We start from the raw sequence: 18547 nt of genomic DNA, 5'->3' as shown, positions 1-18547 counted from the left end.
ACTTGTACTTTTGTCGTGCTATTAAAAATGAGTAGATGAAAGCATCAAAAAATTAAAGAATATGTTACAGTCTATTTTAGATTTCTAAAGTTATTTTCTACAGTAAGTTTTATCTTCATATTTATTTTCTAAATGAATTTAGTTTCAACTTAGCATTAAAAATTACTTATCCCAGAAATATTTATGACAAGGTCCATATCTGCAAAAATACCTCAAAGTGCTAAAAATATGTGCATTCTATTTGCTTCCATTATTTTTACACAATTAGGGCAAGAGGAGCAAAGTAAGAATGTCAGCTGAGCTAACACAAAACACTCTTCCATAATTTCTCAAACTGTACCAACATGATTACTTCTAATCCTACATTTTTGAGTGGTTAAGTAAACTTTAGGGACTCAGAGCATTATTTTTATACATTTAATCCTTCATTAATAAGTTTTCCAGCAGTACCTCCCTACAACCTTGTGAAGTGCTTGTTTTGCATTTCTCTTTGCCTAAGAGTCTCCTTCTCTGCAGTGTTTCAGAACTGACAGTTTTGCTTGTGGTGATAAGAGCTTGAGGCCTTCGTGGCATGCTGAGTACTCCAGAGTTTCCAAAAAAAAAAAACAAAACCAAAAAACAAACCAAGACACCACACCTCTAAAATCAGAAGAATGGCGAGACTCTGATGAATGGTAAGTACTGCCGTGAGGTAAAGAAGAATAAAGCCCGTAAATTAATCATAATCTATCCTTACCTTTGCAAAAGATTCAGGTTCAGCTTTTTTGCATTACAGTTAGCCCTTCCATTAATTTCTGGTTTTTCTTTAATTCTGGGTGACAACCTGTAAGGAGAAATGTTGTTTATTAATGAGGCCTAAATATGGGCGAAACTTTTTTAAAACCGTTTCTGAAGCAGGTTTCTAAATGCCCTGCAATATGGCCAACCAATCTGTTTAGGGATAGTTAAATTAGGATGGTGAAGGCTAATGAAGGATTAAATGGGCCAGCCATTATCTGCCCCAGCAGCTTGTAGATACAAGTAATCATGAAGAACTTTTCTTTTTTTTTGAGAATAAAACATCAGGACTTTTTTAATGTGAGATTTTCTGTAGAGCCAGGAGAGGAAACTTTTTTTTTCCTCCCACAATGATTAAGTACAATCTAGTTTTCTCAAGCCTCTCGACCTGTGTTTAGAGATAGGTTTTCATAATAGGATTAACCAGGATGTCACGGCCTCTTTCCTATAACCTCAGATATAAGAACTTCAGTCTCTCAAAATAATCCTTCTAAATATTTCTAGGGCATCTTACATGTACTCATGAGCGTGGCTTCTCCTGTCAGTCACTGATTGCTACTCCAAAAGGCATGAGTTAAGGACAACCTTATCTAATAAGCATCTCATCTGCTGAGCCACATGCTTCTGAGTTTCAAGATATGAAAGCTATTTTCTTCCATTTTTTTCTATTTATTATTTATTTATCAAATTTAGAGCTTTCTTATTTTCCCTTTGGTTATTTAAAAAAAAAAAAAAAAAGGATGATATGTGCCTCCCGATACATTATTTGTGAAATATTTCTCTACACTTTCTGTTCTTTTTTTTTTTCTTCTATGTTCCTAGTCTGCAGAATTTCAGGAATTTCTATATCAAATATATGTAAAAGGGATTATATATTTAAAACTTAAGAAACATTAGCAGCAAAGATTGCCCATAATTAAGAATGCTAGAAAAGTTTAAGCCATTATCCAGTTTAAAGATGCTTTATGTATGAATTCTAATTTGAAATATTTTGTTCCTTTTGCTTTCAGAGTTGATATCTATTTAGTCCTAGGTTAAGCTCAGAGTCTTGCATTAAGTCTATGTCTCTTCATTGTTGGTCTACTTATTTCTATTTCTTCCTTGCATGAATACAATTCACAAGGGCCTCAAGCGGGAGTCCAGTGGAGTTGAACAAGCTACAGTCTGGACAACAAACATCATAATGAACTCAGCATTTTCTTTCCCTTCTGTCAATCAATATTTTTTCAGATTCACAATATACCTGGATTCCAGTAAATTTCTTAGCCCTGATTTATCTCACATTTGGTGACCTGTCCCTTTAGTTTGCCAGGCATATCCAAACTTCACTGTCTGTTTTACCTGAACTGTGAATGTGCTATACTAACCAATTTTACCTTTAATTTCAAAGATCAGTCAAGTTGGTATATCCCTCTAGAAAATGATAACTAAAATGTCTGTGTGAAACTGGCAGCCTAAAACCAATGACCTGATCCTCCACTCCAACTAAATGTTACTAAAATATGCAACGCAGAAGAGGAGAAATCATGAAAGATTTACTCACATTAGACTCGTGATTACATTTTTGAGATACTAGGGAAATATGTATAACATATTTTAATTAATATAACCTGACCCATCAACTCTCATGGGGTGTGGTTTTCACATCCTGCATAAGTATCAGTGTATTTTGCTCAATCATACCCCTTTTCTGCATTTGTTAGAAACATCATACAGATCAAATCAATCTAAAGTAAAAGGAACGGTCATATTTAAAAAGAAAAGTCATCACAAAATGAGTAAGATGTTTGGGTGCATGTGGACAGATTATTTTAGGATATGTGGATTTTATTTATTATTAGATATTTTATTTATTTATTTATTTTATTTATTTATTTAGATTATTTTATTTATTATTAAATTAATAATTGCTTTTGTCCTTTTTATAATTTTTAAGATTTATTTACTTATTTTAGAGAGAGAGAGTACTTAGGCGGGGCAGGGGGGTGGGCAGTGAGGGGCGGAGGGAGAGAGAGAATCTCAAGACTCCCTCCTAAGCATGGAGCCTGACAGGGGGCTCGATCTCATAACCCTGAGATCATGGCCTGAGCTAAAACCAAAAGTCGGTCACTTAACTGACAGTGCCACCCAGGGGCTCCTTTTATCCTTTTTAGTACCATCTACTGGAGCCATGCTTTGGTGGTGGGCTGTCTTCCTTATTGTATCATTTTCCTGCGGCAGGTTAGCTAAAGAGGTAATGAGGATAACTATTTCAAGTTCTTTATATAAATTATAGTGATATTACACACAGTAATTTTCTTAACCTTCGTATTTTTTTAATGAACTGATTGAAACAATGTACAGAAGCTTGATACCCAATTTCTTAAAGCTTCCATAACTCAATAAATTTTCTCACAACTACTAGCAACACTGACATATGAGTTTTTGAAAGAATAAATTACTTGTCCAAAGCAGTATCAAGAATGAGTCATTGTGAAAATATGACTTAGAGAACAAGTTACAGCCTTCTGATAATGACCCACAGCAATTTGCACAGACACAAGTCAGCTAAAAATCGGGATTTAGATTAATTTCTTCAGTTGCTTAATGAGCTTTGTAACAGAATCACCTATTAGATTTTTTCATAATGGTGAAGGTACATAAGAACCCAGATAGATTGTTTCTGTTCCTGCACTGTGGCTTACTGCTTCATCGATGTAGAATCACCTTGGAGACATGCACATTAGCATCCCTGACCGAGAAAGGGTAACTCACTGATCAAGCTGATCCACAAGTTGTGGAATTTTACATGAAAAAAACACAAAAATGTGTAAATAGGATCATTTGGTTAAAACTTAAGAAGTATCAGCAACAAATGTTTATCTGTAATCGAGTACATGAAATGTTAAACTGTTAGGACAATAGAAATAGTAAATGCATGCATTTTATTCAAAAAGCACAGTGAACCATGAGAGACTATGGACTCTGAAAAACAATCTGAGGGGTTTGAAGTGGCGGGGGGTGGCGGGGTGCGGTCGGGGTACCACGTGGTGGGTATTATAGAGGGCACGGCTTGCATGGAGCACTGGGTGTGGTGAAAAAATAATGAATACTGTTTTTCTGAAAATAAATAAATTGGAAAAAAATAAAAAAGAATGCATGATAATTTAGTTAACTCACTGCTATTTTTTTACATTAGATGTTCGATCAAGATATTTGTTCAGTAATGTTAACCATTAATTTTCATGCAGAAAAAAAAAAAAAAAAAAAAAGCACAGTGATACTTTTCTCCCTGCCGTGGGGGAGGGGGACATATTTTCAAACACATGACAGGCAACAATCTGCCTATAAAAGCATTCTAAATTTCTCCAGAGCCAGCCCAGACTACTATAGAAAGAAGCATGAAGACTACCTCCCCAGCTGCTTCTTTTCTAATCAAGGCTGATTTTTTTTTCTGTTCTCTTTTCTGAACCTACTACTGCTTACTATGTGATATTATTTGGGCATTTCTAAGGGGTCCCATGTGGCTTGTCCACTTAAAATCTGGGGGAGGTTTATGCCAGGGTCCAGCCTCGGCAGGTCCAGGTGTCCCCGAAGGAGGGGCGGTGTCGGCGAGATGAATGGGGAAGCCACACAGCGAGTTCTGGTCAGTAGTCAGGCATCTCCTTCTTTATTCTGATTATCGAACTTCTTATATAGGCAGTTTAATTGGCGTAGGGGGTTACTAGCACTCATGAGATAATTTCTCTTTGTTCACCACATGTTTATTTTAGTTAAGCCATAATGGTACAGACTAGCACCCGGGTTGGGGGACAGGGTCTTGCTTCTTGAGTAATCATGTCCCTCAGAAAACCCTGGGAAGGAGCACAAATATGTGCTTTTTGGTAACTTATTTTGGGGTCTGCATTAAAAGAAGATAGAAGTTAATGGAAAACGAGAAGCTATAGGGATGAACTAGATAATAAAGAACTGTAGGAAAACAAGATAAAGGTTAATGGAAAATGAGGAGCTTTAGAGATAAACTAGATAGTAAAGAGCTATAGGAAAACAAGAGATAGGTTAATGGAAAATGAGAAGCTATCTGAAGAAACTAAGTATATAGGAGAGAAATAGGAACGAGAAGGCGTTACCTTTGCAGGAGGCGGGGTGTATTTTAATGGCTCGGCCTGTGAAAACCTTGGACAAACATCAACTTAGAGAGGAAACCATTGACTGCATACACATTTAAAGTTCTCCATTGTCCTAGGTACAGAATAATTTATCTCCTTGGAGTTGCTCTGGCCAGAAACTTGAGATGTTTGCCTCAGATTAGCAAGGGGCTCTTTGTTTGAGAGAGATATGGGGATCAGAGGAAAAGGCAAGAGACTAACAAACCATGCTTATCTGTGGGGCAATCCTGCCCTCGGCAGGGTCAGGCCTGCATTAGTTCAAACTTGAAGCTAGTGGGGCAATGGCCTCAACCAGGCCTCATGGCTCCCAACAGGTTTACTCGCCCAACATTTACATATAAGCTGGTATTGGTAAGACCACCCCGCACATGCATCACATTTATTCCACTTAAACATTCAGGTAAAGGTAATACCAAAACTGAGTATATCTTACGTTGTTATTTTCCTACCTGCAAATCTCTCAAGGCTTTGCCTAACTCCCAAGCTTTACTTTTCAGCCCTTGATGCTGCCCAGGGGGTATTACAGTACACTGTGAAATGACATTCCATTATCTCATAGTTTCGTTCATTATTCCTAGGGCCTTCAACTTTCACCATACATGTAGCCTCAGACACCCCACTAATGGTGGCTGGACAAACATATGTAAAAATTGTTTTCAACTGCCTTAGCCACTGAAACTATCTCAGTAGCCCGTGTCAGGATGTTCTGTGTCTTTTCCCTATTGGCTTGATTCGATTTATGTCCATCTAACCTGGGACAAAGGAAGTGAATCTGACAGGGCTCTTGAGAAGAGGTTCCTGCTGGCACTGAAGCGAGCTTCCCTTGTCCCAAGCCAGCAATAATGTAATAACGCACTAGTTAACTTTTCATAGGGATCCTACAAATTTAATTGATCTTGTTTTAATAGCCACTTAAATAATTGTACCTGATTCCTTGGTTCTTTACTTATCTTTCTCTATTTTCATTCCTCTGGCATTTTGCTTTCTTCTGGAGAGTCTGGAGTTTTATTTCAGTAAAACCTATGCTAGAGTAACTCTGTCATGGCATTTCATCAACTCCCCTGCTTTCTCAGTAGGAGAATTATATGTGGAGCACATGACGGAAGGCATGTCTTAATCCCAGTATCTGCCGGAGCTTGGGTCTGAGGCATATTTATGAAGAAACTGGTTTCTGAGATGCTGCTGCCATTGATACTTCTACTGTTTCTGTGGAGGTTTTCCATTTCACATAGAGAATAGTTCAAGTTTCCTTTCTTTACAAAGAATTTTCTCTCTCCAATACTCGCTGAAGAGGCATGGCTGTTGCCCTATTAGTAGTTGATAGACACCAATCGCTACAGAATGCTGTGGACTAATAACCTCAGTAGACATTCATTCTTCAGTGTCCAGACATAAATTGATTGCCTTAAGTCAACTGAACTGGGAATACAGGAAAGTAGGAATTCCCTAGGCATCTTTACCAAAAGAATTTTCAGCAAAATAACTGGCCTCTTTTATACAACAGTTTCTGCTTTCGAGAGTTATCTGCCCATCATGTTTGTCCCTGAGTGATTCATTTAAGAACCAGCATTTAAAGAGGAGAACATCAGGATGAAGCACAGTGTTTTTCCATGTCTACAACAAGGCTTTTGGTTAAGAACTTGGATCTATCTTCATTTAAAACACCTTAAAAAAGGCCGGTTGTTTAATTAGTTGTGTTATTTCCCTCTCCTCGAAAAGGTTTCAGTTTTATGAAGGGAAGTTTTAAGAAGTAATCAAATAATTTTATCAGCTGACTGCCTCCTCATTTTTGCTTTAGATCATTTCAGCCATTCTCTAGTGGAGAAATCCATGTCATTCATATTTCGTTAGTAAGATATACCACTGGTTATTTGTTACAGAGCATTTTGTCAGTAAAACTGTGGGTTAAACCATGGGTTAGAAAAAAAAAAAAATCAGTGACTTAGGCATCACCTTTTCAGAACCTCTCCCCTATTACCTTATTCTTCAAAACCTTAAACTTCCGAGTGGCAATATAGCTGTGGTTGCAGATTTGAGCTGTTCACCAACTGGTACTAGTAAAATATTATATCACATTTACTCAGCGTTATAAAAAGTCTGAAGGCACAAGATACAGTAAATATGACATCATTATCTTAATATGTTGGGAATCTAGTTATCATCCATTAATACAAAATAAAACAGAACAGAACAATACAGAACAAACAAAAAAAAAAGTCCTTTATCTACACAAGACGCCACAGATGTGTATTGACCACCTTAATGCAGAAATTCCCCATTCTCGATGTCCTGACAATCTTTCCTATTGTGCTATCATACAGGGAAAATGTCTGTAAGTTAATTCTCAGCTTCTTCAACAGAGGTACAGTACCCATTTCCGTTCCCTTTACTCTCATAGTGGAAGACCTAAAGCTGTTTAGTTTTCAAGGGGACAATACTGTGAAGAGACAGACACTGAGTGCATTCCAAAGCAGGTCTGTGTCAGCCTAAGCATGATGTAAATCCTTCACTGTCCAGTTCCTTCTTTTACTGTTACTATCTTTTTTCTCAATAGCTAATAGTAGTTAAAATAGTACTGTATGACAGCAAGATGATGTATAAATCAAATGCTAAAATTGTGAGGAAACAGCTATAAGGTAACTGTTCAAATGATATGAATATGTTATATATCTTGTTTAAAATTTTCATTAAATTTCATAAAATATTAAAAATAAGCTTACTACCTCAAATTCTCAGTGAGCCAAAGATCTTTTCACTTTAGTTTAAGAATCACTATTCAGGGGGAATCTGGATGGCATAGTTGAAAGAACACGAGACTCTTGACCTTAGGGTTGTGAGTTCAAGCCCCATGTTGAATGTAGAGATTACTTAAAAATAAAAAATTTAAAAAAAGAATTACTATTTAATAAGAAACAATCTGAAGCAAATTCTACTCTGTTTTTATCTTGATTGCCTTCTCTGTATAATTAAGGAGAGGTGAATATACAGTATAAAAATAATCAGGATTCATTACTCACATTTCATTAGAGATTCTCATCATTTCATGTTAATCAAATAACCAATAATCAATCACTTCTCATTTCTATCTATACTGCTTGCATTATATCACTTTGTTTTTCATTATGTATACATATATGTGTATGTATATGAGTGTACTATGAGCAGAAGTGTGGCTTTGCAATTCTATGGGTATGAGAATAGTGCCAAGTGAATAAGATAAACAACATTTGATTGGAATTCAGTTAATAACAACTACTGAAATTATAACAGAATTTTTGTAACTTTGAGATTAAAAAAAAAAGAAAAAGTCCCTCTTGAAACTAGTTAGAAATGTTTTGACATAAGTTAATAGAATCAATGTGCTTAACTTTAAAAAATTCCTATTTTACATAATTATAATTCTGTTCATCATTCCAGAATAGCATAGAAATTTTGTTAAAATTAAAGTGATAATTGCATATTTTAAAGAGTTGTCAATTTTTGTCTAGAAAAATAATATTAGAGGTACAATTAATTAAAATAACCAAGAAAACTTATATTTACTGAGATATTGAGGGAAGGGGAAACTTTTAGATATAATTTAAGAAGGCATGTAGTTTTATATTATACTTTCAGGGAAGACCAGATATTGGGTTCAATGACCTTTCCTAGGAAATAGTCTAAGTGCAAGAGACAAACACACATACAAACAAAAAATACCTCCCTCAAAAAACCACACACACACACACACACACACACACACACTTACTGATAATAAGATCAATCAATCTACTTGCTAGGGACTGAACTGTGTTCTCCCCAATGTGAACATGTTGAAGCCCTAACCCCACAATGAGATGGTATTTAGAGATGGGACTTTTGGGAGGTGGTGGTCTTTCATGATGAGATCAGTCCCCTTACAGAAGAGATATCAGAGCTTCTCATCCTTGTGTGAGGACACTACCAGAAAACAGAAGTCTACAAAACAGGAGGAGACCTCTCACAAGGAACTCAACTTTTTAGCACCTTGATCTTTGTCTTCCCAGCCTTCAGAACTGTGAGAAACGAATTTGTAGTTTAGATCACCTAGTGTATGGTATTTTCTTATGGCAGCCTAAGTGGACTAAGATACTACCCAATTACTCTCTCTTGGTAATACAGCCTAGGATTAACTATCATGTGAGCTAGGAAAGATAATTAGTTTTTCACAGATAATAGTCTACTTGAACCATCATCATTAGTTTATTTCTAATCCAGGACTGTCCTCCAACAAAGTATTTTTGGATATTTGTGTATGTTTTTGGTCTGGTTTTTTAAAATGCTTTCTCCCTGAATCCTCTGTTCATATTGATAATACCACATTAAGTAAGTGAAATGGCATCACCAGATCATTGTTGAAAAAAACACAGACACATAATTTAAGGGATTCACTTGTTGCTAAATAATCACGTAAAATGATGTTCAATTAAGTTATCTGACTTTAGTCCTGTCTGTTATTTTATTATTATGTTAAATATTTTTGAAATCATGACCCAAATTATGCCATTTCAAACGTATTAAGACTAAACGTGAAATATCTTTGGTTAAAATAACTAATTACTAAAATAATATACTAAAAATTGGCTTGGGATACCTTTATTTAGTACCATTATTGTTATGGTCTGAATGTGTCCCTCCAAAAGTCATAACTCCCAAAGATAATGATATGAGGACGTGGAACTTTGGGGAAGTGATTAAATAATGGGGGCATAGCCCTTATTAGTGGAATCAGCTTCTTATAAAAGGAGCTCCAGAAAGATTCTTAGCCTCTTCTTCCATGGGAGGATACAATGGGAGGTCTGCAACTCAGAAGAGAAACTCAGCCATGCCAGTCCCATGATCTTGACTTCCAGCTTCCAGTTTCTGAGGAATAAATTTCTGTTGCTGATAAGTTACCCAGCCTATAGTATTTTCTTATAGCAGCTCAAACTAAAACATAAATTTAATACTGATAGTGGATGCTACTAAAAATGTAGAAAAAGATTTGGAACTGGGTAATAGGCAGGATCTGGAAAAGTTTCATGGTGCATGCTAGAAAACACTTACTTTGCCAGTGAATGGACTGTTAAGGATGATTTTCATGTAGGCTCCAAAGGACAAGAGGAGACCATTACAGAAAGCCTTAATCTTCTTAGACAATACATCAATGGTCATAAACAGAAAGTTGTTAGAAATGTTTAGATGGTAAAGGTCATTCTGATGACATCTCAGATGGAAACGAGGAACATGTTACTGGAAACTGAAGGAAAGGTGATCTTTGTTGTAAAGTGGCAAAGAGCTTGGCTGAGTTGTTTGTATCCTTGTGTTTTATAGAAGGCTGGAATTGTGAACAATAAAATTGGATATTCAGCTGAAGAAATTACTTAGCAAAGTGTTGAAAAAGCTGCTTGGCTTCTCTTGAATGCTTATAGTAAAGAAATTACTTAAAGACAAAATGGGTAATCAGAAGGGAAATAGAATTTAAATGATTGGAAAGGTCTTAGCCTCTCCATAATGAAGAAATAATGAGACGGACTAAGAAACCAAACATACATCCTTCCTGTGGACACATGTATACACAAAACAAACATTTGTATTATTCCTACTCATCTTCCAAATGTTAACATTTTTATGAAGACTTACTCTGACACTTAAATACAAAGATTTTTTTTCTCTTTTCTGGCTCATAATATTCTGCTACTTTATTATACTACATTTCTTAACACAGTTTAATTTTAAGTTGATGAAATCTCTCTTCCTACCATTAGCTTTTGAATCAATTTTATTCAAATTTGTAAAAAAAGTACCTAGCTCCTCTGTTCTCAAAAAATAAAACAAAAGGTATGTCTGTGTGTTTTTTACAATACATAGTTATGTATTTGAGTATAATAGATCAACATTTTACAAATGTTATTTTATTGAGATGCTAAAATCCATATATATTAGTAAACTTATGTTATATCCTTAGGTATTACGATTAATTTCTCATGGAGTTGTATCTGCCCATATCAATAAAAACATTTGAATATTTTGTGAGATTGAAATATTCTCTTGGAAAGAAAACAATGTAAGTGTAAAAAATGTCTATGCTAGAAAATAATGGATTTATAACTATTAAAGTGAACTACCTTAAAATATTTTATTTTAGTTTATTTTTAAAAAATATTTTATTTATTTATTTTGACAGAGAAAGCAATCACAAGTAGGCAGGCAGAGAGAGAGAGGAGGAAGCAGGCTTCCTGCTGATCAGAAGGGCTCAATCCCAGGACCCTGAGATCATGACCTAAGCCAAAGGCAGATGTTTAAAGACTGAGGCATCCAGGTGCCCCTACCTCAAAATATTTTAGAAAAGGTAGGAAAGTTAACAGTTAATAATGATATAAGGAAGTAATAATAATGATATAATGAAGTAATTGATACATATCTTAAAATTATAAAATATAATTATCCCTCAATCTCAATATCATATACTAAGTTCTTCGAAGATATATGAGTCAGTGTATATGAATAAGTGTTGCTGCTGTTTTATTTTTTTACTTAAATTCTATTTAGTTAACATACAATATATTATTTGTTTCAGGGGTAGAATATGGTGATTCATTAATTGTATATAATACCCAGTGCTCATTACATCAAGTGTCCTCCTTAATGCCCATCACCTGATTATCCTATCCCTTCACCAACCTCCCCTCCAGCAGCCCTCAGTTTGTTTCCTATGGTTAAGAGTCTTCTATGATTTCCTTCCTCTCTTTCCCTTCCACTATGTTCATCTGTTTTGTTTCTTAAATTCCATATATGAGTGAAATCATATGGTATTTTTCTTCCTCTTATTTTGCTTAGTTTAATGCCCTCTAGCTCCATCCGTGTTATTGCAAATGCAAGATTTCATTCTTTTTGATGACCAGGTAATATTCCATTGTATATATACGTGTATATATATAGTGTGATACGTGTGTGTGGGTGTGTGTTTGTATGTAGACAGATAGATATAGATATATCTCACTTCTTTATCCATTCATCTGTCGATGGACACTTGGGCTCTTTCCACTTTTGGCAATTGTGGACTTGCTCCTATAAATGTTGAGGTACATATGCCCATTTGAATCACTATTTTTGTATCCTTTGGATAAATAGTTGGTAGTGCAATTGCTGGGTGGTAGGGCAGTTCTATTTTTAACTTTTTCAGAAAACTACATACTGTTTTCCAGACTCGCTGTCCCAGATTGCATTCCCACCAACAGTATAAGAGGTTTCCCCTTTCTCTGCATCCTTGTCAACACCTGTTGTTTCCTGACTTGTTTATTTTAGCCATTGTGACCAGTGTGAGGTGGTATCTCATTGTGGTTTTGATTTGTATTTCCCTGATGCTGAGTGCTGTTGAGCATTTTTTCATGTGTCTGTTAGCTATTGTATGCCTTCTTCAGAGAAATGTCATTCATGTCTTCTGCCCATTCCTTGGTTGGATTATTTTTGTTGGTTTTGTTTTTCGAGTGTTGAGTCTGATAAGTTCTTTAGTGATTTTGATAAAGATTGATAGCCTTAGCCCTTTATCAGATATGTCATTGGTGACTATCTTCTTCCATTCCATAGGTTGCCTTTTAGTTTTGTTGATTGTTTTCTTTGCTGTGCAAAAGCTTTCTATCCTGGTGAATCCCAGTAGTTCATTTTTGCTTTTGTTTCCCTTGCCATTAGACACATGTCCAGCAAGAAGTTGCTGCAGCCGAGGTCCAAGAGGTTGCTGTCTGTGTTCTCCTCTAGGATTTTGATGGATTATTATCTCACATTTAGGTATTTCATCAATTTTGAGTTTATTTTTGTGTATGGTATAAGAAAGTGGTCCAGTTTGATTCTTCTATATGTGGCTATCTAATTTTCCCAACACCACTTGTTGAAGAGACTATCTTTTTTCCATTGGATATTCTTTCCTGCCTTGTTGAAGATTAGTTCACCATGGAGTTGAGAGTCTATTTCTGGGCTCTCTATTTTGTTCCATGGATCTATGTGTCTGTATTTGTGCCAGTACCATACTGTTTGGATGATTACAGCCCCACAATACAGCTTAAAGTCTGGAATCGTGATACCTCGAGCTTTGGTTTTCTTTTTCCACATTACTTTGGCTATTCAGAGTCTTTTCTGGTTCCATACAAATTTTAAGATTGTTTGTTCCAGCTCTGTGAAAAAGTTGATGGTATTTTGATAGGGATTGCATTGAATGTGTAGATTGCTTTGAGTAGTATAAACTTTTTAACAATATTTGCTCTTCTAATCCATGTGCATAAGGATGTTTTTCCATTTCTTTTTTCTTCCAATTCTTTCATAAATGTTTATAATGTTCAGAGTACAGATTTTTTTAGTTCTTTAATTAGGTTTATTCCAGTATCTTAAGGATTCTGGTGCATTTGTAAATGGGATCGATTCCTTGACTTCTCTTTCTGCTGCTTCATTGTTAGTGAAAAGAAATGCAACTGACTTCTGTGCATTTATTTTATATCCTGAGACTTTGCTAAATTCCTGTATCAGTTCTAACAATTTTTTGGTGATGTATAAATTTCAGTATGGTCTTCATGTGAGTTTTTTCTTTAAGCTATGTTCTTTGTTGGTTAAGGAAAAAGAGAGAATACCACTTATCAAACCTCTAAAAATTCAGTATAACAATATTTTTTTATATAATATGTATCCAGATAGTTCTGCAAAATTTCTGATCAAAAGGATGGCTATATTTTTAAAATTACCAAATAAAAGAATTTGGGACCATGGATCAGGAACAAAACTATGAAGAAAATGGAAAACATACACTTTTGTCAGTAGATGTGAATTGTCAGGAATAAGCAATGATTATAGGATATCATTACTGGAGTTGGCCCTATTAGCAAAATACCAGACCTCATTTTCGAATGTAGATCTGTGTTGTCTTCAAAGTTTGTGAATACTATACTCTATAACTCTTCTTATAGTCAGTTTTATCACTCCCTCTCCATAACTTTCATATATTACATCACAGAAGTTTGTACCACAAAATAAGCTTTTACTTTGGGGATAAAATCCTTTAACATGTTATGGTTTGAGCTAACAAAAACAAGAATAACATCCAGACATAACATTATTTCTGTGTTTTTTTCTTCTTATGATTTTATTTGTTTATTTGAGAAAGAGAGAGCGAGAGTACAAGCGGAGGTGGGGGCAGAGGGCCAGGCAGACTCCTTGTTGAGTGAGAAGCCTGATGCAGGGCTGTACCCCAGGACCTTAAGATCAAGACCTGGACTAAAGCTGGATGCTTAATGGACTGAACAACCCAGGTGCCCCTATTTTCTGTTTTAAGTACCTATAAATATATCTCCCCTGGTCTCACATTATAATTATGCAGTTAGTTACTTCAATGATGTTTTAGAGTGAACACATGTTCCTACTATGTGCTTTCTATGACTGGAAAGGTAGAAAGACTTTTGAAAGGAAAGAGGTCCCACATAGTTTTAGAGATGGAAGATGACATTTCACATGGCAGAAATTTATGATTCTTCTGAAGAACAGTAAGAAATGTAAATGGAAAATGTTGGCTTTGTTTCACATAAGAGGGCTCATTGCTTTCTATATATTAAATATATATTAAATATTAAATATACAATATCTATATATAAATATTATATGTAAATTTATACATTTATGTTATATTATATTATATATTAAATATAAATATATATTTATATACTATAAATATTAAATATACTATATTTAATTTCATCTTATATGCTAATTTTAATATTGCATATTTATGTTTCCAGTAAAATCAGAAGAATGTTTAAAATTTGATGTGAACAATGTGACTACTCAGCTTGAAAGCATGGGATTATAAGGACATGAAATTCTGGTAAATAGAAAAACAAAACTAAGCAAAATGATCAAACTACTTATTTATCCTTAAGGTAAGGAGAAAAGACTTAACATGGCACAAAATTTTGCCTTAAAGAATGATTTTATTGAATGATATGTTATGGGATACCTGGGTGGCTCAGTGGGTTAATAAGCATCTACCTTTGGCTTAAGTCATGATCTTGAGTCTTGTGATGGAGGCCCACAGTGGGCTCCTTGCTCAGTGGAAAGTCTGCTTCTCCCTCTGCCTGCTGCTTGCCCTGCTTGTGCTTTCTTTTTCTCTTTCTTACATGCATGCGTGCACACATGCCAATAAATAAATACATAAAATCTTAAAGCAAGAGAGAGAGAAAGATATGTTATGATAAGACCAATGATTTCTGACATACTTCAGTTGTAGTCACTGTATTCATTTACGTCTCAAATTTATAAAAATCTAAGTATTTGGTAATATTTTTGAACTCTGTATTCTGAATTTTAAATAAGGATAAATAATTTTGGTGGTATTTGGAGTCTCATTCATACTGGAAAATGTTCAAGAATTATTTGCTTTTTTTCATAGCATCTACTTCTTTCTTCCTGAGAGACCTTGTATTAATAGTACCTGCAAAGTCCTCTTTTTCTTCCCACATTTACGTTAAGCATTATTTTCACCTAAGTACTGTGGTTGGTTAGATGCCCCTTCCTATTTGATCTACCTTTATAATTCTATAGCTTCTTTTGCCTATCTTTATTATGAAAAATTTCACACTGGGCTTTAGTGAGTTCTTTGCCTATATCAAACACCCTATGGTAACAATTTTTAAAGACAAGGCTGGGCCTTACATTTTTGTTCTTCACTAGTTCAGAGACAAGTGCTTGAAATATGGCAAGTGTTTGATATTGCTTGCTAACTTAGATACATAAATGAAGAGCAGGTGCCTTAGATAATGCTTTCTGTGATTGTTCTTTCTCAGTTTCTGCTGTAGGGTTATTTTTAAAAATTTTCTTTGATCCTAAGTAATATGTGTCTAACTTTAAATTATCAATTTGCTTTTCTATATGGAAAATTATTTTCTTTTTGTCATTTTTTGTCAATTTACTTTTTGCCAAAGTAATCACTTGCTCTATTTCTAATTATTAAACAAAGCTTTTGTATTTTTAAATTGAAGTATAGTTGACATACAAGGCTGTATTATTTTCAGGTGTACAATATAGTGACTTATCAATTCTATACATTGCTCAATACTCGCTACAATAAGTGTAGATGCCATCTGTCACCATACATTATTAAAGTATTATTGACTATATTCTCTATGATGTACTTTTCATCTTCTTCAAGTACACTTGAAATCTTTTTTTTTTTAATTTATTTGACAGACAGAGATCACAAGTAGGCAGAGAGGCAGGCAGAGAGAGACGAGGAAGCAGGCTCCCCGCTGAGCAGAGAGCCCGATGCGGGACTCGATCCCAGGACCCTGGGATCATGACCTGAGCTGAAGGCAGAGGTTTTAACCCACTGAGCCACCCAGGCGCCCAAGTACACTTGAAATCTTAAAGCCATATTTAACTCATCTCAAGCATTATCATTTTTTTTAAACAAACACTCTTATATTGCCTATGAGATATATGTTTCTAATGTTCAGGAACTGATGTAAATAATTATACATTTATGCCTTTCTTATTCTAATATTCTTTCAGCTGTTCTTAAGAACTAGCTCACCTGATATTGATTTATTTATTTAAGATTTTATTTATTTATTTGGCAGAAAGAGACACAGTAAGAGAGGAAACACAAGCAGAGGGATGTGAGAGGGAGAAGTAGGCTTGCTGCAGAGCAGGGAGCCCGATGCAGGACTCAAGCCGAGGACCCTGGGATCATGACCCTGAGCTGAAGGCAGACGCTTAACAACTGAGCTACCCAGGTGCCCTCTCACCTGATATTTAATATATTATTTGTAATTAAGCCATATCACTTTTCTTTGTATAGGTAATATGTAATACCCCTAAGTTAAGGTAGCAAACTGAACAAATACAACATAATCTAATCCTAAATCACATTACATAGGCAAAAACATATTTTAAAAGAATAAATTTTGGAATTCAAATAACTATACTAGCATTGATAGTAATTTTGAAGAATCCTTAAAAGATAGAAGAGATTATGATAAAGATTGGGAGAAAATAAGGTCCAAAACCAAAGGAGAAGATTTCCAAAGAGTCTTTTGAGAAAACAGTATGAGCATTTTGGAAAAGCTGCAAGATCAGAATTAACTAGCACAGAATCCATTGGCGTCATTCATCTGAGGTGATACCCTGAAGGATACCCTGAAGGATAAAACTCTGCAGGTAGAAAAGTCATTACGATCACACAGACTGTGCAAACTCTACTCATTCTCTATTTATACTAACTTGTTTTAATAGTGACATTCCTTACTGTTTATGAAGGTCAGAAGCCCTGGTATCAGAGAAGCAGGGTGGCATCCTTAAAAAGATAAGGCACTGGTAAACACAACGCACAACACATACCATCTTTTCTGCATAATTATTAGAAGGTAATATGATCAGTGGATGAATTATCCATAATAAGGGAACAAGGAACTCAATTACTTATGTGTACATATAAGCTAGAATCACCATTGATACAATGAATACCGATACAGAGAGAAAAAATTAAAAAGAGATAAACAAATAAAATACTAATATCTAAACAAAGATAACAGGTCACAGAGAAGACCTAAAATAAACACAACTGATAGTATAAGAATGATAACAATTGCTCTATTTCTATCAAGTATTAGCTGGCTGCTGATGAGTGCAAAGTAGAAACAGAGATCTAGAAAGATAAAATATAATAACTGAAATCCCAAAGTCAATAGATTTCCTAAAGACAGAATGGACATAGCTAAATAATGATTTGGTGAGCAGAATATCGAATGAATGGAAGTTTTTGGGATAAAATTCATACATAAAACAAGAGAAAAAGAAAAAAAAATTGGGAGATAGTAGCAGATGTAACAATACCTGACAAATGAGAACTGTAACTAGAGAAGAAAGACAACAGATGAGGGAAAGGAAAAGCCATGTGCTCTTAAAGAAATACTAGAAAAACTATTGTCTGAAATAAATTAATCAAGGCTTTAGGAACCGAAGTACAAGAAGGTTGTTGTATGCAAAGAAGTACTAAATGAAAAAAAAAAAAATGGCAGATATCCCATGTTTGTGGACTGATAAATGTCATATTAAGATGTAAATTTGTGGGGCTCTTGGGTGGCTCAGTGGGTTAAAGCCTCTGTCTTGGGCTCAGGTCATGATCCCAGGGTCCTGGGAATGCGCCCCGCGTCAGGCTCTCTGCTTAGTGGGGAGCCTACTTTCTCCTCTCTCTCTTTCTCTGCCTGCCTCTCTGCCTACTTGTGACCTCTGTCTATCAAATAAATAAATAAAATCTTTAAGAAAAAAAAGATGTAAATTCTTGTCAAATTGATTTATGGACACAATGCAATCTTTTTTTTTTTTTTGACACAATGCAATCTTACTTAAAATCTCAGCAAGCTGTTTTGTACATACTGACACAATAATTGTTAAGTTTATATGGAAACATAAAAGATATAGAACAGCTAACACAATACCAATTAAGGAGAGCAAATTTATAGGACCATTCAATTTCAAAACTTACTATAAATCTACTATAATCAAGACGGTATTGGCAGAAAAATAGACACAAAGATCAATGGAATAGAACAGAGATCCAAGAAACAGAACCACATGAATATGATCAA

This window comes from Neovison vison, chromosome 4 (genome assembly GCF_020171115.1).
Source record: "Neovison vison isolate M4711 chromosome 4, ASM_NN_V1, whole genome shotgun sequence".
Lineage (NCBI taxonomy): Eukaryota > Metazoa > Chordata > Mammalia > Carnivora > Mustelidae > Neogale > Neogale vison.
This window is presented reverse-complemented; position numbering follows the sequence as displayed.